Raw genomic sequence first — 26214 nt, forward strand, 5'->3', positions numbered from 1 at the left:
GTTCCCATGAGGCACAGGGTCAGGACTGATTTGCATATGGCCATGTCTAAACTGGGGTGGTGTAGTGGGCAAAAGAACGATGGATTTAACCCAGATCTCTTGACTGGGGGAGAATGTATGCATTGTCAGCATTCCGTCCATCATTTGTTTGTTGTAACGCTTTTCGCCCTAAGTGGGATGGGTATTCCCAGACGTGGGACCCGTGCTCACTACGCCACTGGAGTCAAGCTATCCTGGCTGATGACGGCTGATAGCCAGAAACCGGTCCTAGGATGCTTGATTCCGGTCCAGGGAAGACATGGCTTGGCAGTTCGGGCTGGACTGTTCCCATGAGGCACAGGGTCAAGACTGATTTGCATATGGCCATGTCTAAACTGGGGTGGTGTAGTGGGCAAAAGAACGATGGATTTAACCCAGATCTCTTGACTGGGGGAGAATGTATGCATTGTCAGCATTCCGTCCATCATTTGTTTGTTGTAACGCTTTTCGCCCTAAGTGGGATGGGTATTCCCAGACGTGGGACCCGTGCTCACTACGCCACTGGAGTCAAGCTATCCTGGCTGATGACGGCTGATAGCCAGAAACCGGTCCTAGGATGCTTGATTCCGGTCCAGGGAAGACATGGCTTGGCAGTTCGGGCTGGACTGTTCCCATGAGGCACAGGGTCAAGACTGATTTGCATATGGCCATGTCTAAACTGGGGTGGTGTAGTGGGCAAAAGAACGATGGATTTAACCCAGATCTCTTGACTGGGGGAGAATGTATGCATTGTCAGCATTCCGTCCATCATTTGTTTGTTGTAACGCTTTTCGCCCTAAGTGGGATGGGTATTCCCAGACGTGGGACCCATGCTCACTACGCCACTGGAGTCAAGCTATCCTGGCTGATGACGGCTGATAGCCAGAAACCGGTCCTAGGATGCTTGATTCCGGTCCAGGGAAGACATGGCTTGGCAGTTCGGGCTGGACTGTTCCCATGAGGCACAGGGTCAAGACTGATTTGCATATGGCCATGTCTAAACTGGGGTGGTGTAGTGGGCAAAAGAACGATGGATTTAACCCAGATCTCTTGACTGGGGGAGAATGTATGCATTGTCAGCATTCCGTCCATCATTTGTTTGTTGTAACGCTTTTCGCCCTAAGTGGGATGGGTATTCCCAGACGTGGGACCCGTGCTCACTACGCCACTGGAGTCAAGCTATCCTGGCTGATGACGGCTGATAGCCAGAAACCGGTCCTAGGATGCTTGATTCCGGTCCAGGGAAGACATGTCTTGGCAGTTCGGGCTGGACTGTTCCCATGAGGCACAGGGTCAAGACTGATTTGCATATGGCCATGTCTAAACTGGGGTGGTGTAGTGGGCAAAAGAACAATGGATTTAACCCAGATCTCTTGACTGGGGGAGAATGTATGCATTGTCAGCATTCCGTCCATCATTTGTTTGTTGTAACGCTTTTCGCCCTAAGTGGGATGGGTATTCCCAGACGTGGGACCCGTGCTCACTACGCCACTGGAGTCAAGCTATCCTGGCTGATGACGGCTGATAGCCAGAAACCGGTCCTAGGATGCTTGATTCCGGTCCAGGGAAGACATGGCTTGGCAGTTCGGGCTGGACTGTTCCCATGAGGCACAGGGTCAAGACTGATTTGCATATGGCCATGTCTAAACTGGGGTGGTGTAGTGGGCAAAAGAACGATGGATTTAACCCAGATCTCTTGACTGGGGGAGAATGTATGCATTGTCAGCATTCCGTCCATCATTTGTTTGTTGTAACGCTTTTCGCCCTAAGTGGGATGGGTATTCCCAGACGTGGGACCCGTGCTCACTACGCCACTGGAGTCAAGCTATCCTGGCTGATGACGGCTGATAGCCAGAAACCGGTACTAGGATGCTTGATTCCGGTCCAGGGAAGACATGGCTTGGCAGTTCGGGCTGGACTGTTCCCATGAGGCACAGGGTCAAGACTGATTTGCATATGGCCATGTCTAAACTCGGGTGGTGTAGTGGGCAAAAGAACAATGGATTTAACCCAGATCTCTTGACTGGGGGAGAATGTATGCATTGTCAGCATTCCGTCCATCATTTGTTTGTTGTAACGCTTTTCGCCCTAAGTGGGATGGGTATTCCCAGACGTGGGACCCATGCTCACTACGCCACTGGAGTCAAGCTATCCTGGCTGATGACGGCTGATAGCCAGAAACCGGTCCTAGGATGCTTGATTCCGGTCCAGGGAAGACATGGCTTGGCAGTTCGGGCTGGACTGTTCCCATGAGGCACAGGGTCAAGACTGATTTGCATATGGCCATGTCTAAACTGGGGTGGTGTAGTGGGCAAAAGAACGATGGATTTAACCCAGATCTCTTGACTGGGGGAGAATGTATGCATTGTCAGCATTCCGTCCATCATTTGTTTGTTGTAACGCTTTTCGCCCTAAGTGGGATGGGTATTCCCAGACGTGGGACCCGTGCTCACTACGCCACTGGAGTCAAGCTATCCTGGCTGATGACGGCTGATAGCCAGAAACCGGTCCTAGGATGCTTGATTCCGGTCCAGGGAAGACATGGCTTGGCAGTTCGGGCTGGACTGTTCCCATGAGGCACAGGGTCAAGACTGATTTGCATATGGCCATGTCTAAACTGGGGTGGTGTAGTGGGCAAAAGAACGATGGATTTAACCCAGATCTCTTGACTGGGGGAGAATGTATGCATTGTCAGCATTCCGTCCATCATTTGTTTGTTGTAACGCTTTTCGCCCTAAGTGGGATGGGTATTCCCAGACGTGGGACCCGTGCTCACTACGCCACTGGAGTCAAGCTATCCTGGCTGATGACGGCTGATAGCCAGAAACCGGTCCTAGGATGCTTGATTCCGGTCCAGGGAAGACATGGCTTGGCAGTTCGGGCTGGACTGTTCCCATGAGGCACAGGGTCAGGACTGATTTGCATATGGCCATGTCTAAACTGGGGTGGTGTAGTGGGCAAAAGAACGATGGATTTAACCCAGATCTCTTGACTGGGGGAGAATGTATGCATTGTCAGCATTCCGTCCATCATTTGTTTGTTGTAACGCTTTTCGCCCTAAGTGGGATGGGTATTCCCAGACGTGGGACCCGTGCTCACTACGCCACTGGAGTCAAGCTATCCTGGCTGATGACGGCTGATAGCCAGAAACCGGTCCTAGGATGCTTGATTCCGGTCCAGGGAAGACATGGCTTGGCAGTTCGGGCTGGACTGTTCCCATGAGGCACAGGGTCAAGACTGATTTGCATATGGCCATGTCTAAACTGGGGTGGTGTAGTGGGCAAAAGAACGATGGATTTAACCCAGATCTCTTGACTGGGGGAGAATGTATGCATTGTCAGCATTCCGTCCATCATTTGTTTGTTGTAACGCTTTTCGCCCTAAGTGGGATGGGTATTCCCAGACGTGGGACCCGTGCTCACTACGCCACTGGAGTCAAGCTATCCTGGCTGATGACGGCTGATAGCCAGAAACCGGTCCTAGGATGCTTGATTCCGGTCCAGGGAAGACATGGCTTGGCAGTTCGGGCTGGACTGTTCCCATGAGGCACAGGGTCAAGACTGATTTGCATATGGCCATGTCTAAACTGGGGTGGTGTAGTGGGCAAAAGAACGATGGATTTAACCCAGATCTCTTGACTGGGGGAGAATGTATGCATTGTCAGCATTCCGTCCATCATTTGTTTGTTGTAACGCTTTTCGCCCTAAGTGGGATGGGTATTCCCAGACGTGGGACCCATGCTCACTACGCCACTGGAGTCAAGCTATCCTGGCTGATGACGGCTGATAGCCAGAAACCGGTCCTAGGATGCTTGATTCCGGTCCAGGGAAGACATGGCTTGGCAGTTCGGGCTGGACTGTTCCCATGAGGCACAGGGTCAAGACTGATTTGCATATGGCCATGTCTAAACTGGGGTGGTGTAGTGGGCAAAAGAACGATGGATTTAACCCAGATCTCTTGACTGGGGGAGAATGTATGCATTGTCAGCATTCCGTCCATCATTTGTTTGTTGTAACGCTTTTCGCCCTAAGTGGGATGGGTATTCCCAGACGTGGGACCCGTGCTCACTACGCCACTGGAGTCAAGCTATCCTGGCTGATGACGGCTGATAGCCAGAAACCGGTCCTAGGATGCTTGATTCCGGTCCAGGGAAGACATGGCTTGGCAGTTCGGGCTGGACTGTTCCCATGAGGCACAGGGTCAAGACTGATTTGCATATGGCCATGTCTAAACTGGGGTGGTGTAGTGGGCAAAAGAACAATGGATTTAACCCAGATCTCTTGACTGGGGGAGAATGTATGCATTGTCAGCATTCCGTCCATCATTTGTTTGTTGTAACGCTTTTCGCCCTAAGTGGGATGGGTATTCCCAGACGTGGGACCCGTGCTCACTACGCCACTGGAGTCAAGCTATCCTGGCTGATGACGGCTGATAGCCAGAAACCGGTCCTAGGATGCTTGATTCCGGTCCAGGGAAGACATGGCTTGGCAGTTCGGGCTGGACTGTTCCCATGAGGCACAGGGTCAAGACTGATTTGCATATGGCCATGTCTAAACTGGGGTGGTGTAGTGGGCAAAAGAACGATGGATTTAACCCAGATCTCTTGACTGGGGGAGAATGTATGCATTGTCAGCATTCCGTCCATCATTTGTTTGTTGTAACGCTTTTCGCCCTAAGTGGGATGGGTATTCCCAGACGTGGGACCCGTGCTCACTACGCCACTGGAGTCAAGCTATCCTGGCTGATGACGGCTGATAGCCAGAAACCGGTACTAGGATGCTTGATTCCGGTCCAGGGAAGACATGGCTTGGCAGTTCGGGCTGGACTGTTCCCATGAGGCACAGGGTCAAGACTGATTTGCATATGGCCATGTCTAAACTGGGGTGGTGTAGTGGGCAACAGAACAATGGATTTAACCCAGATCTCTTGACTGGGGGAGAATGTATGCATTGTCAGCATTCCGTCCATCATTTGTTTGTTGTAACGCTTTTCGCCCTAAGTGGGATGGGTATTCCCAGACGTGGGACCCATGCTCACTACGCCACTGGAGTCAAGCTATCCTGGCTGATGACGGCTGATAGCCAGAAACCGGTCCTAGGATGCTTGATTCCGGTCCAGGGAAGACATGGCTTGGCAGTTCGGGCTGGACTGTTCCCATGAGGCACAGGGTCAAGACTGATTTGCATATGGCCATGTCTAAACTGGGGTGGTGTAGTGGGCAAAAGAACAATGGATTTAACCCAGATCTCTTGACTGGGGGAGAATGTATGCATTGTCAGCATTCCGTCCATCATTTGTTTGTTGTAACGCTTTTCGCCCTAAGTGGGATGGGTATTCCCAGACGTGGGACCCGTGCTCACTACGCCACTGGAGTCAAGCTATCCTGGCTGATGACGGCTGATAGCCAGAAACCGGTCCTAGGATGCTTGATTCCGGTCCAGGGAAGACATGGCTTGGCAGTTCGGGCTGGACTGTTCCCATGAGGCAGAGGGTCAAGACTGATTTGCATATGGCCATGTCTAAACTGGGGTGGTGTAGTGGGCAAAAGAACGATGGATTTAACCCAGATCTCTTGACTGGGGGAGAATGTATGCATTGTCAGCATTCCGTCCATCATTTGTTTGTTGTAACGCTTTTCGCCCTAAGTGGGATGGGTATTCCCAGACGTGGGACCCGTGCTCACTACGCCACTGGAGTCAAGCTATCCTGGCTGATGACGGCTGATAGCCAGAAACCGGTCCTAGGATGCTTGATTCCGGTCCAGGGAAGACATGGCTTGGCAGTTCGGGCTGGACTGTTCCCATGAGGCACAGGGTCAAGACTGATTTGCATATGGCCATGTCTAAACTCGGGTGGTGTAGTGGGCAAAAGAACGATGGATTTAACCCAGATCTCTTGACTGGGGGAGAATGTATGCATTGTCAGCATTCCGTCCATCATTTGTTTGTTGTAACGCTTTTCGCCCTAAGTGGGATGGGTATTCCCAGACGTGGGACCCGTGCTCACTACGCCACTGGAGTCAAGCTATCCTGGCTGATGACGGCTGATAGCCAGAAACCGGTCCTAGGATGCTTGATTCCGGTCCAGGGAAGACATGGCTTGGCAGTTCGGGCTGGACTGTTCCCATGAGGCACAGGGTCAAGACTGATTTGCATATGGCCATGTCTAAACTGGGGTGGTGTAGTGGGCAAAAGAACGATGGATTTAACCCAGATCTCTTGACTGGGGGAGAATGTATGCATTGTCAGCATTCCGTCCATCATTTGTTTGTTGTAACGCTTTTCGCCCTAAGTGGGATGGGTATTCCCAGACGTGGGACCCGTGCTCACTACGCCACTGGAGTCAAGCTATCCTGGCTGATGACGGCTGATAGCCAGAAACCGGTCCTAGGATGCTTGATTCCGGTCCAGGGAAGACATGGCTTGGCAGTTCGGGCTGGACTGTTCCCATGAGGCACAGGGTCAGGACTGATTTGCATATGGCCATGTCTAAACTGGGGTGGTGTAGTGGGCAAAAGAACGATGGATTTAACCCAGATCTCTTGACTGGGGGAGAATGTATGCATTGTCAGCATTCCGTCCATCATTTGTTTGTTGTAACGCTTTTCGCCCTAAGTGGGATGGGTATTCCCAGACGTGGCACCCGTGCTCACTACGCCACTGGAGTCAAGCTATCCTGGCTGATGACGGCTGATAGCCAGAAACCGGTCCTAGGATGCTTGATTCCGGTCCAGGGAAGACATGGCTTGGCAGTTCGGGCTGGACTGTTCCCATGAGGCACAGGGTCAAGACTGATTTGCATATGGCCATGTCTAAACTGGGGTGGTGTAGTGGGCAAAAGAACGATGGATTTAACCCAGATCTCTTGACTGGGGGAGAATGTATGCATTGTCAGCATTCCGTCCATCATTTGTTTGTTGTAACGCTTTTCGCCCTAAGTGGGATGGGTATTCCCAGACGTGGGACCCGTGCTCACTACGCCACTGGAGTCAAGCTATCCTGGCTGATGACGGCTGATAGCCAGAAACCGGTCCTAGGATGCTTGATTCCGGTCCAGGGAAGACATGGCTTGGCAGTTCGGGCTGGACTGTTCCCATGAGGCACAGGGTCAAGACTGATTTGCATATGGCCATGTCTAAACTGGGGTGGTGTAGTGGGCAAAAGAACGATGGATTTAACCCAGATCTCTTGACTGGGGGAGAATGTATGCATTGTCAGCATTCCGTCCATCATTTGTTTGTTGTAACGCTTTTCGCCCTAAGTGGGATGGGTATTCCCAGACGTGGGACCCATGCTCACTACGCCACTGGAGTCAAGCTATCCTGGCTGATGACGGCTGATAGCCAGAAACCGGTCCTAGGATGCTTGATTCCGGTCCTGGGAAGACATGGCTTGGCAGTTCGGGCTGGACTGTTCCCATGAGGCACAGGGTCAAGACTGATTTGCATATGGCCATGTCTAAACTGGGGTGGTGTAGTGGGCAAAAGAACGATGGATTTAACCCAGATCTCTTGACTGGGGGAGAATGTATGCATTGTCAGCATTCCGTCCATCATTTGTTTGTTGTAACGCTTTTCGCCCTAAGTGGGATGGGTATTCCCAGACGTGGGACCCGTGCTCACTACGCCACTGGAGTCAAGCTATCCTGGCTGATGACGGCTGATAGCCAGAAACCGGTCCTAGGATGCTTGATTCCGGTCAAGGGAAGACATGGCTTGGCAGTTCGGGCTGGACTGTTCCCATGAGGCACAGGGTCAAGACTGATTTGCATATGGCCATGTCTAAACTGGGGTGGTGTAGTGGGCAAAAGAACAATGGATTTAACCCAGATCTCTTGACTGGGGGAGAATGTATGCATTGTCAGCATTCCGTCCATCATTTGTTTGTTGTAACGCTTTTCGCCCTAAGTGGGATGGGTATTCCCAGACGTGGGACCCGTGCTCACTACGCCACTGGAGTCAAGCTATCCTGGCTGATGACGGCTGATAGCCAGAAACCGGTCCTAGGATGCTTGATTCCGGTCCAGGGAAGACATGGCTTGGCAGTTCGGGCTGGACTGTTCCCATGAGGCACAGGGTCAAGACTGATTTGCATATGGCCATGTCTAAACTGGGGTGGTGTAGTGGGCAAAAGAACGATGGATTTAACCCAGATCTCTTGACTGGGGGAGAATGTATGCATTGTCCGCATTCCGTCCATCATTTGTTTGTTGTAACGCTTTTCGCCCTAAGTGGGATGGGTATTCCCAGACGTGGGACCCGTGCTCACTACGCCACTGGAGTCAAGCTATCCTGGCTGATGACGGCTGATAGCCAGAAACCGGTCCTAGGATGCTTGATTCCGGTCCAGGGAAGACATGGCTTGGCAGTTCGGGCTGGACTGTTCCCATGAGGCACAGGGTCAAGACTGATTTGCATATGGCCATGTCTAAACTGGGGTGGTGTAGTGGGCAAAAGAACGATGGATTTAACCCAGATCTCTTGACTGGGGGAGAATGTATGCATTGTCAGCATTCCGTCCATCATTTGTTTGTTGTAACGCTTTTCGCCCTAAGTGGGATGGGTATTCCCAGACGTGGGACCCATGCTCACTACGCCACTGGAGTCAAGCTATCCTGGCTGATGACGGCTGATAGCCAGAAACCGGTCCTAGGATGCTTGATTCCGGTCCAGGGAAGACATGGCTTGGCAGTTCGGGCTGGACTGTTCCCATGAGGCACAGGGTCAAGACTGATTTGCATATGGCCATGTCTAAACTGGGGTGGTGTAGTGGGCAAAAGAACGATGGATTTAACCCAGATCTCTTGACTGGGGGAGAATGTATGCATTGTCAGCATTCCGTCCATCATTTGTTTGTTGTAACGCTTTTCGCCCTAAGTGGGATGGGTATTCCCAGACGTGGGACCCGTGCTCACTACGCCACTGGAGTCAAGCTATCCTGGCTGATGACGGCTGATAGCCAGAAACCGGTCCTAGGATGCTTGATTCCGGTCCAGGGAAGACATGGCTTGGCAGTTCGGGCTGGACTGTTCCCATGAGGCACAGGGTCAAGACTGATTTGCATATGGCCATGTCTAAACTGGGGTGGTGTAGTGGGCAAAAGAACGATGGATTTAACCCAGATCTCTTGACTGGGGGAGAATGTATGCATTGTCAGCATTCCGTCCATCATTTGTTTGTTGTAACGCTTTTCGCCCTAAGTGGGATGGGTATTCCCAGACGTGGGACCCATGCTCACTACGCCACTGGAGTCAAGCTATCCTGGCTGATGACGGCTGATAGCCAGAAACCGGTCCTAGGATGCTTGATTCCGGTCCAGGGAAGACTTACCCAGAATGCCCTGCAAACCTCAAATTTAGCTGAAAACATCACCTTTTTCACACATTTTTGTGTGGGAAAGTTGAGGCATCACCGGGCTGACACAAATTTCCTAACACCCAGTGTTCCCCCGGTAAAAACGGTGCCTCACTCGTGTGGGAGGCCCAAGTACCCGCGACAGGCAAGGCCCCAAAACGTAGTGCGCCTCAACAGGCAGGGGGATCCACGCAAGCCATACCTCCCTGGAATCCCCCGGGTGTCTAGTTTTCAGAAATGTGTGGGTTTGGTAGGTTCCCCTAGGTGGCCGCTGAGCACCGGGCCAAAAACCCAGGTGACCCCCCTTGCAAAACCAGGTTGTTTTGAGGTAGGCAATTTTCATGTCGCCTCAATACGTTTTGGGGCCTTGCCTGTCGCGGGTACTTGGGCCTCCCACACGAGTGAGGCACCGTTTTTATCGGGAGACCCGGGGGAACGCTGGGTGGTAGGAAATTTGTGTCAGCCCGGTGATGCCTCAACTCTCCCACACAAAAATGTGTGAAAAAGGTGATTTTATTTAGCTAAATTTGAGGTTTGCAGGGCATTCTGCGTAAGGAAACGTGGGGGGATCCACGTAAGCCATACCTCCCTGGAATCCCCCGGGTGTCTAGTTTTCAGAAATGTGTGGGTTTGGTAGGTTCCCCTAGCTGGCCGCTGAGCACCGGGCCGAAAACCCAGGTGACCCCCCTTGCAAAACCAGGTCGTTTTGAGGTAGGCAATTTTCATGTCGCCTCAATACGTTTTGGGGCCTTGCCTGTCGCGGGTACTTGGGCCTCCCACACGAGTGAGGCACAGTTTTTATCAGGAGACCCGGGGGAACGCTGGGTGGTAGGAAATTTGTGTCAGCCCGGTGATGCCTCAACTTTCCCACACAAAAATGTGTGAAAAAGGTGATGTTTTCAGCTAAATTTGAGGTTTGCAGGGCATTCTGGGTAAGGAAACGTTGGGGGATCCACGCAAGCCATACCTCCCTGGAATCCTCTGGGTGGCTAGTTTTCAGAAATGTGTGGGTTTGGTAGGTTCCCCTAGGTGGCCGCCGAGCACGGGGCCAAAAACCCAGGTGACCCCCCTTGCAAAACCAGGTCGTTTTGAGGTAGGCAATTTTCATGTCGCCTCAATACGTTTTGGGGCCTTGCCTGTCGCGGGTACTTGGGCCTCCCACACGAGTGAGGCACTGTTTTTATCGGGAGACCCGGGGGAACACTGGGTGGAAGGAAATTTGTGTCAGCCCGGTGATGCCACAACTTTCCCACACAAAAATGTGTGAAAAAGGTGATTTTTTCAGCTAAATTTGAGGTTTGCAGGGCATTCTGGGTAAGGAAACGTTAGGGGATCCGCGCAAACCATACCTCCCTGGAATCCCCCGGATGTCTAGTTTTCAGAAATGTGTGGGTTTGGTAGGTTCCCCTAGGTGGCCGCTGAGCACCGGGCCAAAAACCCAGGTGACCCCCCTTGCAAAACCAGGTCGTTTTGAGGTATGCAATTTTCATGTCGCCTCAATACGTTGTGGGCCCTTGCCTGTCATGGGTACTTGGGCCTCCCACACGAGTGAGGCACCGTTTTTATCGGGAGACCCGGGGGAACGCTGGGTGGTAGGAAATTTGTGTCAGCCCGGTGATGCCTCAACTTTCCCACACAAAAATGTGTGAAAAGGTGATTTTTTCAGCCAAATTTGAGGTTTGCAGGGCATTCTGGGTAAGGAAACTTTGGGGGATCCACGCAAGCCATACCTCCCTGGAATCCCCCGGGTGTCTAGTTTTCAGAAATGTGTGGGTTTGGTAGGTTCCCCTAGGTGGCCTCCGAGCACCGGGCCAAAAACCCAGGTGACCCCCTTGCGAAACCAGGTCGTTTTGAGGTAGGCAATTTTCATGTCACCTCAATACGTTTTGGGGCCTTGCCAGTCGCGGGTACTTGGGTCTCCCACACGAGTGATGCACCGTTTTTATTGAGAGACCCGGGGGAACGCTGGGTGGTAGGAAATTTGTGTCAGCCCGGTGATGCCTCAACTTTCCCACACAAAAATGTGTGAAAAATTTGATTTTTTCAGCTAAAATTGAGGTTTGCAGGGGATTCTGGGTAAGGAAACGTTGGGGGATCCACGCAAGCCATGCCGCCCTGGAAGCACAAGGGTGTCTAGTTTTCAAAAATGTATAGGTTTGCTCGGTTTCCCAAGGTGCCCGCAGAGCTAGGGTTCAAAAACTACAGCTAGACATTTTGCCAAAAAAGGGTCATTTTTCACTGCGAGATTGAGGTGTGAACACGTTGCGTTTTGCACCATTTCCTGTCGCGGGCACTAGGCCGACCCACACAAGTGAGGTACCATTTTTCTCGTAAGACTTTGGGGAACGCGGGGTGGGTGGAAATTTGTGGATCCACGCAGATTCCGGAACTTTCCACCACAGAAACTCTTAAAGAAAAATTGAAAACTGCTCCCAAACTATGTAGTTTTGACCCTAAAAAAAAATCCGGGTGTCTAGTTTTCAGAAATGTGTGGGTTTGGTAGGTTCCCCTAGGTGGCCTCCGAGCACCGGGCCAAAAACCCAGGTGACCCCCTTGCGAAACCAGGTCGTTTTGAGGTAGGCAATTTTCATGTCACCTCAATACGTTTTGGGGCCTTGCCAGTCGCGGGTACTTGGGTCTCCCACACGAGTGATGCACCGTTTTTATCCAGACACCCGGGGGAATGCTGGGTGGTAGGAAATTTGTGTCAGCCCGGTGATGCCTCAACTTTCCCACACAAAAATGTGTGAAAAAGGTGATTTTTTCAGCTAAATTTGAGGTTTGCAGGGCATTCTGGGTAAGGAAACGTTGGGGGATCCACGCAAACCATACCTCCCTGGAATCCCCCGGATGTCTAGTTTTCAGAAATGTGTGGGTTTGGTAGGTTCCCCTAGGTGGCCGCTGAGCACCGGGCCAAAAACCCAGGTGACCCCCCTTGCAAAACCAGGTCGTTTTGAGGTATGCAATTTTCATGTCGCCTCAATACGTTGTGGGCCCTTGCCTGTCGCGGGTACTTGGGCCTCCCACACGAGTGAGGCACCGTTTTTATTGGGAGACCCGGGGGAACGCTGGGTGGTAGGAAATTTGTGTCAGCCCGGTGATGCCTCAACTTTCCCACACAAAAATGTGTGAAAAAGGTGATTTTTTCAGCTAAATTTGAGGTTTGCAGGGCATTCTGGGTAAGGAAACTTTGGGGGATCCACGCAAGCCATACCTCCCTGGAATCCCCCGGGTGTCTAGTTTTCAGAAATGTGTGGGTTTGGTAGGTTCCCCTAGGTGGCCTCCGAGCACCGGGCCAAAAACCCAGATGACCCCCTTGCGAAACCAGGTCGTTTTGAGGTAGGCAATTTTCATGTCACCTCAATACGTTTTGGGGCCTTGCCAGTCGCGGGTACTTGGGTCTCCCACACGAGTGATGCACCGTTTTTATCGAGAGACCCGGGGGAACGCTGGGTGATAGGAAATTTGTGTCAGCCCGGTGATGCCTCAACTTTCCCACACAAAAATGTGTGAAAAATGTGATTTTTTCAGCTAAAATTGAGGTTTGCAGGGGATTCTGGGTAAGGAAACGTTGGGGGATCCACGCAAGCCATGCCGCCCTGGAAGCACACGGGTGTCTAGTTTTTAAAAATGTATAGGTTTGCTAGGTTTCCCAAGGTGCCCGCAGAGCTAGGGTTCAAAAACTACAGCTAGACATTTTGCCAAAAAAGGGTCATTTTTCACTGCGAAATTGAGGTGTGACCATGTTGCGTTTTGCGCCGTTTCCTGTCACGGGCACTAGGCCGACCCACACAAGTGAGGTACCGTTTTTCTCGTAAGACTTTGGGGAACGCGGGGTGGGTGGAAATGTTTGGATCCACGCAGATTCCGGAACTTTCCACCACAGAAACTCTTAAAGAAAAATTGAAAACTGCTCCCAAACTATGTAGTTTTGACCCTGAAAAAAAATCCATTTTGATCACGAACACGAGTCTGAAGGGACTGGGAGCAGTTCTCTTACAAAAGGATCATTCTCATGAACAGGTCATTATTTTCTAATACAGAAGTTTGCGGGGCGCAGAGTTTTGCTACTCCGTGATAGAGAGAGAAGCTCTAGCTGTTTATTGGTCGATAAACAAGCTAAAAAACATTTTGTGGGGTGCTACATTTGAAGTCAGGTCTGATCATAAACCTTTATGTTAGATTTTCAAGAATAAAGGTATTGACGCAGTTTCAGGTAGAATTACAAGGTGGGTGGTTGGTCTCCAAGATTACAGTTTTGATGTAAAGTATCTACCTGGGGTGGAAAACAAGCTAGCTGATGCTTTGTCCAGACTGGTTGTCAAAGGTGAGGCCAACTTTGATGATGAGTTTGAACGAGATAAGGATAGGGTTTGTGTGATTGAAGAATCCATTATTGATAAGGACAGGTGGGAAAAAGCATTACTACAAGATCAAGAATTACTGAAAGTCTTAGAAGCTGTTAACAAAGGTTGGGTGACAAAACACAAAAATGACATAGAGTTAGAGAAGTTTTTGCATGTCAGAGACCAATTATTGGAACGTGATGGTCTACTGTTCAGGGGTTTGAGACTTATTCCTCCCAATGACATTAGATTAGATCTTATATCACTTAGCATTTTACACATCAAGGTATTTCTAAGACGAAAGAGAGACTCCGACTTAACTATTGGTGGCCAGGGATGGATATACAGGTTGAACGGAAAATAAGAGATTGTGTAGAGTGTGCTCTGAGTGAGAGGGTAGCAAAACCCAAGACACAACCCATGGTGATAAGAGAAAGACCTGATGCCCCTTGGGAAGAAGTGGGATTAGATATTCTTGGCCCCGTACAGTCATCTGGAACTGACTGGTACGTTTTTGTGTTAGTCGACTTCTTCTCCAGGTGGGCAGAAATAGGAATTTCTAGAGGGATTGAAACCAAACATGTGATAACTTTCTTAAAGAAAATTTTCTCTAGAGAAGGAATACCTTCTAGTATCCTTACTGATAATGGTGTGCAATTTGTATCCAGAGAAATTGAGACATTTTTAGCAAAACATGGTATCAAACACAAAAAATCGTCCTTGTATCATCCAGAAACGAATGGCATGGCTGAGAGGTTCAACTGTGTACTAAAAGAAACTATTAACATGGCACGTTCAAATGGTCCAGATTGGCGTAACCAAATTTGGGATAAGATTGAGGCTTACAGGTTGTCGCCCCACTCGGTCACAAATAGGACCCCCTTTGAATTATTCAGGTCTAGATGCCCCAGTACTTTGGTCGCACCTCCTTGGGTAAATAATATGCAGCCTGAGTTACTGGCTGAGAATGATAAGTCTAACTGGAAGTTGAAAGAGTCACAAAGAATTGAATCTAGAAGATTGAGTTTTGATTTGAGGAAATCTGTGAAGAAGACTGCTGTAAAAGTGGGGGATTGGGTTCTCATAAAAAATCCAAACAAAAAGAAATCTGAAAAAAGATTTTTGAAACCCATTCAAGTAATCAAAATTTTCAATAATGCTGTAAAAACTGCTGACCACCGCATTTGGAACTTGAACAGGGTGGTGGTGGTAAGGAAAGACTTGTTGGCTGGTCAACAGTTTTCCGGTTGTGATGATGTAATTCGAGTCCCTCAGGACATTCGTAGATCCACCAGAGTTTCCATTCCTCCCATGTTTTTAAAAGATTTTGTTAAATAGACGTTAAGTATTGTTGTTTTGTTACATAGATTGCGCTCCTGCTATAACTTACGTACTTTCTTTATAAGGAAAGGGGATGTGTAGCATCTTACAATGCCTTTCATGTTGCCAGGAGCTAAAGAATGTTTATTGATGTATGTGCTAGGATGATGTAAGCGAGGGCAGTTGCAGCTTGACTTTCATCCCTACAGGAGCTTCTGGTGGATGGGATCTTTCACTTATAATAAACCTGATGATCATCCAACTAAACCTGAGTGAACCTCTTCTTTACACAGGCTATAATAGGCATGCAATCAGTACAATCTGCCTCTTTTAAATGCAGCTCCACACAGATATGTAACTGTTGTATCTCTATCTTTCTGCATCTTATTACCTTTCTCTACCAAGTATTCTCTTAAAGCACATGAGGGTCATTTGGGAACCACGCTTACCAAGCGAAGGGTTCGGGATTCTTTTTGGTGGCCATCAATGGACAATGATGTTAATGAACTGGTCGATTGTTGTGCCATTAGTCGTTCAGCTGACAAAGGTTTAAAGGTGATAACCCCTCTTCTTCTGCCTATTGAATGTCCTTCTGAACCTTGGTCTAAGGTAGGGTTAGACATCATGGGACCACTAGAAATTTTAACTGGTGGGTGTCGTTTCATCTTTGTCATAATTGACTATGCATCTAAATGGCCTGAAGTCAAACTTGTTAAGGACACTTCTTCTTCTTCTGTAATCTCTTTTTTAAAAGATGTTTTCATGAGAGATGGGTTTCCCGACACTGTTGTTATGGACAATGGTACACAATTCACCAGTTCAGTATTTGAATCCTTCCTGCATTCTTGCCACATCAAACATGTCAAAAGCTCGCTCTATCACCCTCAATCTAAGGGACTTGTTGAGTGTATGAACAGGGTGGGGTGTGAATGTATTAGGTGGGCGAAATCTCGAAATTGTGATATTTCCAGCTCAATTGATAGTATGCTCTGGTTCTATAGAACCACCCCACACTCTACTACCAAAGTCTCCCCTTTTCAGCTTTTGAGAGGAAGAAGAGCTAATACAAATTTTAAACCTGCATGGATGAACAAATTGTTAAATTCTGTTCCTGATGTTGACAGTCTTATGAGGCTGGTTCAAGAGAATGTTACAATTTCACAATGTAAACAAAAGTCTTGGTTTGACAACAAGAGAGCAGTGAAAACTGTCCCCGTTTTGGTAGGTGATCTTGCTTGCATTAACCCCTTGTGTGCCCCGCCCTGTGCCGGGCGTTGAATTAGCGGGCGGGGTTCATGACGAGATAGTCTCGTCATGGGCACAGCGCAACCGTGGCCCATGACGAGACCATCTCGTCATGGGCACTCAAGGGGTTAAATCTCCTTTCCATGTAAATAAAGGTGAGTCTAAGTTTGGGGCTCCCATTCCTGTTACTAAGGTAGGAAGGAATGCTGTACAAGTTGAAGGGGGAAAGTGGTGGAATGCTAGTAAAATTGTAAAAGTAAAGAAAGCCATTCTTTCCGGCTTCAACCTCAAATATTTCTCCTTCACCTTCAACCTCTCGTGTTGTTGAACATGCAAGATCTTCGGGGGTATCTCTTAGAAGGAGCGATAGATCAAGAAGTGTACCATACAGATACCGTGATTGAAATGTTACCATTTTTGTTGCATAACTGTTTTGGACTTTGTATTGAAATAGTTGCAATCATTTTAAAATTTCATCTCGTGAATATGTTGTTGTAGCTTGTATAACTATTTTGTTTAATTTTTTTTGGCCTATTTTCTTTTTCTTTATTGAGAAGAGAGGATATGTTGTATCTCTGTCTTTCTGCATCTTATTACCTTTCTCTACCAAGTATTCTCAAATAGAATGTTTGCTGTTGCTTAGTAGCACTGTCACTGTTCCTGGGATTCAAACTGGTTGTAGAGCTGTTGGGAGAGGGATGTTCCCTTTTATGGTGCTCCTGTCTGTTGTGTAGCTTAACTGAATAAAACTTCTTCAAAGAACTTGCTGCGTCTACGTAGTCGCTCAATACAGTAACCTACTATCACCTTTCCTAACTTTCAACTAACAAGATCTCTCTTTCATATTATTAAGGTTACTATAACTGATTCAATCCTGTTATATATATTGTTATATATATATTGGCTGGTTTTTATATTTCCTTCACTGTGTTTTCTTTTTCAGCTTTTAGTGTGGGGTAAAGAGGCAAGGCTTACAATTTGTAGTCGCCACCCATCTCTCACCTCCCTTTTTGCCATTTCTAACTTTGATAAGCACCGCGGTACACCGCATCTCAAACAACGCGCACCGTAAGAGGTGCCACACGAAACAACCAGTGACTGGCCGATCTTATTTCATTTAACCACCGCAACACTACACCGCAAACAACGTGCACCGTGATCTAGCTTGGGCCAGTCACGTACCTCAGGGAACCAAAGAGCTCCTGCTGACACCGCTTCTCCTGACGCACAACGTCATAGGAGCACTTCTGGAGAACTTGGGGATCAGCAACAACCGCTTTTTGCTGTCATAGACGCGGCTGTTCGCTCAAACAACTCTGTAAGTTGCTACATCGAGTGAACAGCTGATCGTCTCTGCAGCAGCCCTGCGATCTTCCTTTATTCTAAAATTAGCACAACCTAACAGCCCATTATATTTAAAAATAAGAAACAAATAACTAAATTGAAAAAATTATATTTTATAGAAGGGCAATAAGCAAAGCCCTAAAACTAAAATTCTTGCAAGGTAAGGCGAAAGGGACATTACCTTATATCATAAAAAGATCACCCCAAAAACATTTTTTGTAAAAAATAAAATATATATAACAAAAATATATTACAAGGCACAAGATGTCAGATCTAGATAGCCAGAGCTCTGAAAATCAGCCAAATATAAATGAGGATTTAATTTAAAAAAATAATCCAGCAAGAGATTTGCAGCTCTTTGCGTGAGACCAACATCAGGTTATGGGCAACAAAAGACCCACCCTTTCTGAGGAAGAACCTGTCCAAGATTCAATGTCTGGTGGGGAGTCAGATACCCATAAGCAGAGGAAAAAGAGATTAAAAAAGACCAAACACATTGAGGGTGTTTCTTCCAATGAGTTACGAGAGGCCCTAGTACCTCAAAACGATCTGGAGGTCTAAGCACCTCAAATTTAAAAAGAGGTCTAAGCACCACAAGAAACAATGGAGGTCTAAGCACCTCAAATATGATGAGTGTCCTACGTTACACAAACCTAATGAGTGCACAAAGCGGCACTGTTACCCGCACTAGTCTAAGAAAGACTCAAGAAAATGCACTGGAAGAAACCAACTCCCAAAATAAGGAGTTACTAGACGAATGTATAATTGATCTGGACCAGCGAGACCTAGATGTTGACGTACTCCTTAACAAGGAGGTCCCCCCACACCTAAACACCTAATCCTGGACCCTTTAGGTCAAGAAATGTTCTCACCCAGCAACATTAAACACCCTAGAATTGCGGAATAGTGGCCTCAAGATCATATGGCCAGGTTTATTAAAAAGTGGTTTGGGAACCTACTGGAGAGGGAAACACGCAATCTCATCTGAACGTAATGCTTTAGACCGGTCATTCAGGATAAAGTATCCCTAACCTTGACCCAGAACTCATAAAATTCCTATTTAAAATGGGCAGAGACCCTAGAAAAGGTATGGAGAGGTCTTTAAAGATGTGCCAAGACCGTCTCTTTGACGTACTGGGCCCCCTAGCCAGGATCGTCGACATGGCTGAAGATTGCCACTTGAACCAAAATGCGGTAGATGTCCCTCTCCTTAGGGGTTGGTGCCAAAGAGCTCTGATCTTGCTAGGTAACGCTAACGCAAGCATAAACTCAGAATTTGGAGAGTTGAGTATTGCAATGCTTTTCCACGATTTTGGAAAAGACAGGAAGAAGGGAAATCGGACGGAAATTTGACCAACAGGAAGGGTCCAGATCGTTTTTTTTAGCAAGGGAAGGACGAGGGTGTGCTTCCAAATCTGAGGAACGTTACCTTCACTTAAAGAAGTATTGAGAAGTTTTAGAATGACAGTCAAGATGGAGTCATCTAAAAGTCTGAGTTTCGCAAGAGGGAGGGGATCCAGCAGGGGGGCGGACTTAATAGCTTGTAGCACATTTTTTAATGTCGCCATATCCAAAGAGGACCATGCCCTAATTTGTTAGGTCTCCCCAGGTTTATTAGCCGAAAGGGTAAGTTCCTGGTCACTTTTCGATGGAGCAACAAAATGCGTAAGGTTCTCTATTTTAGCAGCATCTGTTGCTAATTGGCGGTGAATTATATCATCTTTGCCTTGGAAGAAAGTAGCTAACTCGTCACAATGATGTTGTGACAGAGAGTGGAGGCAGAATGTTGCTAGCAGCCGAGAGATCATTTACTACTTTAAAGAGAGTTTTCTGACAATGTTGAGAGCTAGCAATCTTCTCAGTACAGTACATGAATGCGCTGATTTACTGAGGGCATGATATTTGTGCAGCACTGCCACATATTCGGACTTAGCCTCAACAGTATAAAGTTTCCTCAGCTGTCTTTCTAGAATTTTACATTGTTTCTTTTTTTGTCTGAGGGAGTCAGTGAGCAAAGGAGCAGGAGGGTGAATTCTTCACATCCGTTTAGACGTGGGTGGAAGATTAATCAGTGGCCTTAGTAAACTGTTGGTTCACAGAGATTTGGTCAGGGTCAGGTTGTGAGCAAAAGGAGGGCATTGTATAGAGAAGCAGCTCATTTAACTCAGAAATGTTGTGTTTGGACCAGTTCCTGGCTCTGGGTTTCAGAACAGGCCGAGAGAGAGGGGAAAAGGAGACCCTAATTCTGAAAGGCAATGCATAATGATTTGACCAACAGAATTGTAAAGAAGGAGCGAGAGGCAAGGCTTTTAAGTTAGAAAAATGAGGTCCAAAAGGTTCCCTGCAATATGAGTGGGTGCGAAGTTGAGGAAAGCGAGATTGAGTGCCTAGGTCGTCGATAAAAGCTGAGGCTGTATTGTTAAAAACATCCTCAAGGTGTAGATTGATATCGGCAAGCAAAATAAAATTGGCTGACTGCAGAATATGGGGAGCCAATCAGTCAGGAAGAGCTGAACAACAAACACTGAGGTACCCGGGGGACGGTAAATCAGTGCCACAGAGAACATACATTTAGGGGTAAAGGAAAGCATAAAGGGCAGGGCTTCACAGATAGGAATCTGGAAATTCTCTATTTTACATTTAAAGTCCTTTTTAAAAATGATGGCAATATCTCCACCAATTCTATGAGGTCCATATAACCCAGTCAGGGTGAAATTGGCAGGAAGTGCTGAAATAATATCAGGTAGGGAAGTTTTGTGCAGCCAAGTTTCTGTAAGAAATACAGCGTCTGAACTAACGCCACAAAGAAAATTCAATGAGTGCAGCTGGTGGTTAGGGTGAGAGCGGCAATTCAGGCTAAAACAAAGAAATTCTTGGGATGGGAAGAGATCAGCCCGGCGACTGGAGAAAATCTTAAGCTCAACATCCCTAGCCTGGGGCCCAGGCACAGGGTTAACAACCCTAGGATAGGTGGTAGGGGAGCGAATGAACTGGCAGAATGCACATGATGGCGGGAGGGTGTCGGGGTTAAAAACCTGACAATGATTTTTAGGTGTAGGCATTAGACCATGCAAAAACATGGGGGTATAGGATCTACATTCTGATGGCAAAGGACCAGGGTTTGTGGCCCCTGGCAACGGCCGGATGCGGAAGGGCACAGACGTGCTTGCCTTAGGTGCTCCTTTGGCGCACCAGCGGCGTGTCCGCTGGGCATCCGCTCAGCCATCTCTTTTAAGAGGTGTCACTGGAGTGACTAGACCGCTCTAATCCCAGAAGTGAGCGCCACCCCAGAAGTGGGTGTCGTTACAGTCTCCTTAGCCGTCCACAAAAACGGCATAGCAGCAGCAGCAGACCAGGGCAGGAGCCGGACACAAGAGCAAAGGTAAGCACCAAAGAAGTAAACGACAGGCAAATTAAAATATAAGAAGTATGAAAAATAAAAAAGCTAAAAGCGAGCTGAGCAGCGGCAGCGTACCTGCTCATATCTGTTTATGAGCAAAAACACAATAACTAAGAAAGGCCATCTGTTCTTGTGCTTCGCCGACTTAAATAGTGCGTTCGACTTAGTCAGTCATGCCAAGTTGTGGGAAAATCTGGTATTGCTGGGTGCTCCTCCGAACAATATTTCCTTTCTATCACAGCTTTATGGTCATCTGCCTGCCTGTGTTCGTTATGGTGCGAATGGAGAATGCACCTCAGGTTTTAGAGTTATGAGGGGCATACGACAAGGGTGCGTTCTTGCACGACTTTTATTTTCGCTATATGTGAATGAGGTTGATGGTTACTTACAACAATTGAAGGCGGACCCCATGTAGTTGGTAGATGCCCGACCCCAATCCTCTTATATACCGATAACGTGGTTTTAATTAGGCCTGGGCGGTAAATTCCGTTCCGTTCGCGGAATTTGGGTAATTTCGCGTTCCGCGGAGAACGCGAAATTGCCCAAAAATCTGCGTTCCGCGACTTCGCGAAATTTTTTGCTTGTTCGCGTTCTCAATATGCGTGTTCGCAAGATATTTCACCCCGAGCACGCAAACAGCGATCGCGAACAGGAAAAAAGTATCGCGAACAAGCAATTCCGCGTGTTCACGGAATTTCTGCGTGTTCGCGGAGATTTTTTACCGTTTCGCGGAGATTTGCGTAACGCGATTACGCGAATTCCGCCCACCCCTAGTTTTAATATCACTCACCGCTAACGGCTAGCAACGTTTAATTGATGGAGTTGTCGCATTTATGGAGGATAAAGAAATGAGACTAAACCTGACCAAAACTAATGTTATGGCCTATGGTACAGGCAAAATGAAGAAGAGAACTCTCTTTGTCAAGGGACTTGCATTAACAGAGGTAGATAACTTCTCCTATTTGGGTATTCAGTTTTCTAAATATGGCTCTTGTAGCCCTCATTTAAACAATAGTAAATTTTAATTTATTAGACCATCAGAAGCAATATTCAGGTTTGCATCCAAAATTGGAAATAAACCTATAAAAGAGATGCTGCTGTTGTATAAAAGCAAATGTATTAACAGTGTAATGTATGGGGCAACACTTTGGAGGCTTTCAAATAGCAGAGTATTACAAACACTTGAGAATAATTATTTGCGCTGACTTTTGGTAGTACTACATTCTATGTTGTCTCACATCGTTCATAGCAAACTAGCAGTTCCTCTCATTGAAGACACCATTCACATTAACGCCCTTTTATTTTGGCATAGCTTTTGGAGACTAAGGGGCCGATTAAGATGGCAGGCGGACCTGAGTCCACCCGCCATCGTTGCGGTGCTTGGTACCGGCCGCCGGTAAGGCGGCAGTCCCTCTAAGCTCATTACGATGCACCCAACAATATGGTGGGCGCATCCAGGGCCCTTAGCATTGCGGATGGTGCTGCTGGCTGCAGCACAGTTCGCAATGCAAAAATGACACATAGTGCATGTCCCTGCACTACGTGGCAGGCACCACGTGGTGCCTGCCACTTTGGGCAGGGAAATGCAGGGGGGTACCATGGGTACCCCCCCAGTGCACCATCACCCTCCCCCCACACAGAGCGGGCCTGCAATGGCCCCCAAATCCATTCCCCGCCAGCCTTTCCATGGTGGTTTCCCCGCCATGGAAAGGCTGGCTGAGGCCAGCATTGGGATTTGGCAGACGGTGCCTGCTAGGCACCGCCACCATTCACCTCCATCTGTCCGCTCTGCCAGGTAAATGTAACGATTGCCTGTGGCGAAACGATTTCCCCCGCCATACGATGGCGGGGGGAATTGCCAGTCAGATGGCGGAGGGCCCGCCACAGTGCGGCTGGCGGTGGTGGGCCTTCCACCATCATAATGAGCCCCTAAGTCTGGTACCAAGTTCACTAAAGAGATAATTAATGATTGCCTAGCTCTTGACGGTATAGACAAAATTACCTGGTTTGAAGAGCCTTTTAGTAATATTAGATAACAAAAATTCCCTGGATAACCCTGCTAGCATTTTGCGTTATAGCAAAAAAAGAATTAATGACGCTCCTTATGAGCTTTTTGGAGGACAGGAATGATTCCAAAGGAGAAGAAAAACTACTATATAAAGATATATCAGAGGCATCTCATTTAATGATATTTCAAACTATATGATAGCTGTAGATAATACACAGGAAAGGTTTTACCTCACAAGGCTACGGTTAGGTATTTTACATTATGCTTTTGCATCCAAAAACGGGTGTGTGGGGAAAAAATACCCAAATGTCTCTGCAAAGTAATATCTATGCAACCTACTGAATATTTTATTCTGTTTTATAAATTTTATCAGGACTTCAGGAAACGTTTTTTAAAACCAATATTTTTAAAACAGAAGTTGTTTTCTTTTAGGGATGGCCTGAATTATTTCTGTGATTTAAATACAGTAGAATTGTGCTCCACGGTATCGACATCTGTTTTTTTATCCAACTAAGCGAAGAAAAACATATCCCATCTGGACATATTGCTCTACAAGTCAGATTAATCAATCTATGCCTCTTTGCACTGTACTTTGCTCTACTAATCAGTACTTGATATCTGTTCTTTTATATTACTGTAACAAAGCTTTATTTGCACACTTTTCTAAATTTATTTTACGTACTATGAATTTGAACTTTTTAATTATTTTATGTATAGAATTGTGTTTTCATATGCATATATCTTTAATGGAAATTTTTCGGAATAAAGATTATTTTAATCTGATACGTATGAAGGAAGTCATAAAAATCATAACAGAATGAAACTGAATTTTGGACAAGTACTGTTAGATGTGTTTTGTGTTCTGAGTCCTATTGCTGTGGCTTTGAATGATATGAAAATTAGGAAGCTGTCAACTTTGGTAGATCTCTTAGCAAATAATGCTGCAGGTGCATTAACTTGTATAATCAAAGAGCAAATGGCTATGGTTGTGCAAACCTGTTGTCCATTAGATATTCTTCTTGTAAACGAAGATGTCGTATGTCATGTATTGTGGGTCCAACAGTGCTGCGCTCTCATTCCTGATAATAGCAAGTCTATTAGTAATCATATTTCATGTAAAGTAAAGGATGGACGAAGTTCCAGCTTTTGGAGGACAGAACTGTTGCTTACAGTTGTGAATTTGTACACAGATTGTAGCATAACGACAACAGTGGAAACTGTGGAAACTGTCACATAAACGTCCCAGAGTATGGCATCTTTCCAAATTATATTTGTGATTGTTAACAAATTAAGATATACAGAGCGTTTCCTGGATCTACAACCAGAATGGAGGCACTAGTGATACTTATCTGTGACCTCGCATCATGTCCTTATAGTACACTTTACATACATGGACCTCGACAAGAGTCTGCTTTGGTTACTTGAACGGACAGAGGTGTAATACGGAGCAGCAAGAGTACTTTGTATGTAGCTTCTTCGCCCAATGTGATGAGTATATAACTGCAACTATCTCAAGGCCCAGGCTGAGTGATACCCTCGGCCTATGTGCAGACCACTAGGGAATTTGACTCCCCCTTTTCTGTTGCTTTGTTCTCGCTCGCCTCACTGGAGCACACGCGCCCATCATCTTCACGCCCAGGCCCACGAAGGCCTTTTTTCAGGGTACCAACCCCTCCCTTCCCCTTTTCACTACCACTGTCCTGATGAAGACCCCGGCGTAAGGGATTCACTTACCTACAATCCTATAGGGGTTGAAACATCGACATCTGATATACTAGCCAGTTCCAACAACAGCGATGAATCACTGTGTTTTGTGTTATCTGATCATGGCTATTTGAATTATGGATATTGTGTGAATAACCTGGCTTATTTTTTAGCCTTCCTGTTGTGTAAATAATATACTGTATGATTCACACTTCAGTACATTACCTCCCTCATCCTCATCACAACACCACCGCCTTCCCTCTCCCCTCCTGGGGCACCGTTTTTTAACACTGTTTTAACAAATGTATGAATCAATATGAGTCCAGTGTGATTAAATAACACTGTACACTAAGGGCCTTATGTAGGTGGGCTTGCATTTACCACTTCATAAATACCGGATCATACCGATTCGGTATTTATGAAGTGGTAAATGCAATGTAGGTAATGAGTCGGTAAATATTACCGATTCGGAAAAATTCGGTAATTACTGAATCGGTATTTACCGATTCGGTAATGAGGCATACCTTCCCATTGATGGGAAGGTATGCCTCATTACCGAATCGGTAAATACCGATTCGGTAATGGGGGAGCACATGCAAGGGTGGCAGGGTGTCACATTGACACCCTGTTGCACCCCTGATTTGGCCATGTGTGCACATGTGGCGCACATACATGCCCTAAGGGCATGTATGTCTGCCACATTGCACACTTAAACGTGCACAAAAATGCTTTTTGTCACCTATTCGTCATTTACCACCAACCTTTAGTTGGTGGTAAATAACGAATCCCCACACCCACCACACACTCCCCCTACATCTCATTTCATGATTCGGTATTTACCGAATCGGTAAATTTACCGAATCGGTAATATTACCGATTCGGTAATTTTACCGATTCGGTAAATACCGAATCATGAAATTCTCCCCCTACATCTCAAAAGCCAAAATACCGGTCGGTAACGGTATAATTACCGAAAATCGGCCGTTACCGACCGGTATTTGGCTTCCTACATGAGGCCCTAAGTGCGAAACATTTTCTTTTTATTTCTTTTTGTAAACTAATGTTTCTTTTCATGTATATGAAACTATCCACTGGGATCACTATTCCTATGTACTGTCTGATACCCAGGTCCCAGTGACTGCTTTTGGATTTACCCTTCTAGGTAACTTGTTCACGTTAGGGCCAACCAGACACACCATATGAAGGAGGGTTATTGAAGGGCGTTCTAAACTGGACAAAGTGGGGAACCAATGTTACTATACCAAAAGTGTTTCCTTGTGATTGTCAAAGATATTGCAGTAGAGAATAATACCATTGATCACCTGTCTGTCTTCATACAGATCTCCAGCGTTATTTGTTTCACAGCTTTATCCACTGATATCCTCTTTATCCCTACTGATAATTCATGTGGAAGGAGGAGTTACTTCCCAGGGGTAGTGTTATTGTATCTCCTACCTTCCCGCCTTAAAGAATCTGT

The sequence above is a fragment of the Triturus cristatus genome, chromosome 6 (genome assembly GCF_964204655.1).
Source record: "Triturus cristatus chromosome 6, aTriCri1.1, whole genome shotgun sequence".
Taxonomy (NCBI): Eukaryota; Metazoa; Chordata; class Amphibia; order Caudata; family Salamandridae; genus Triturus; species Triturus cristatus.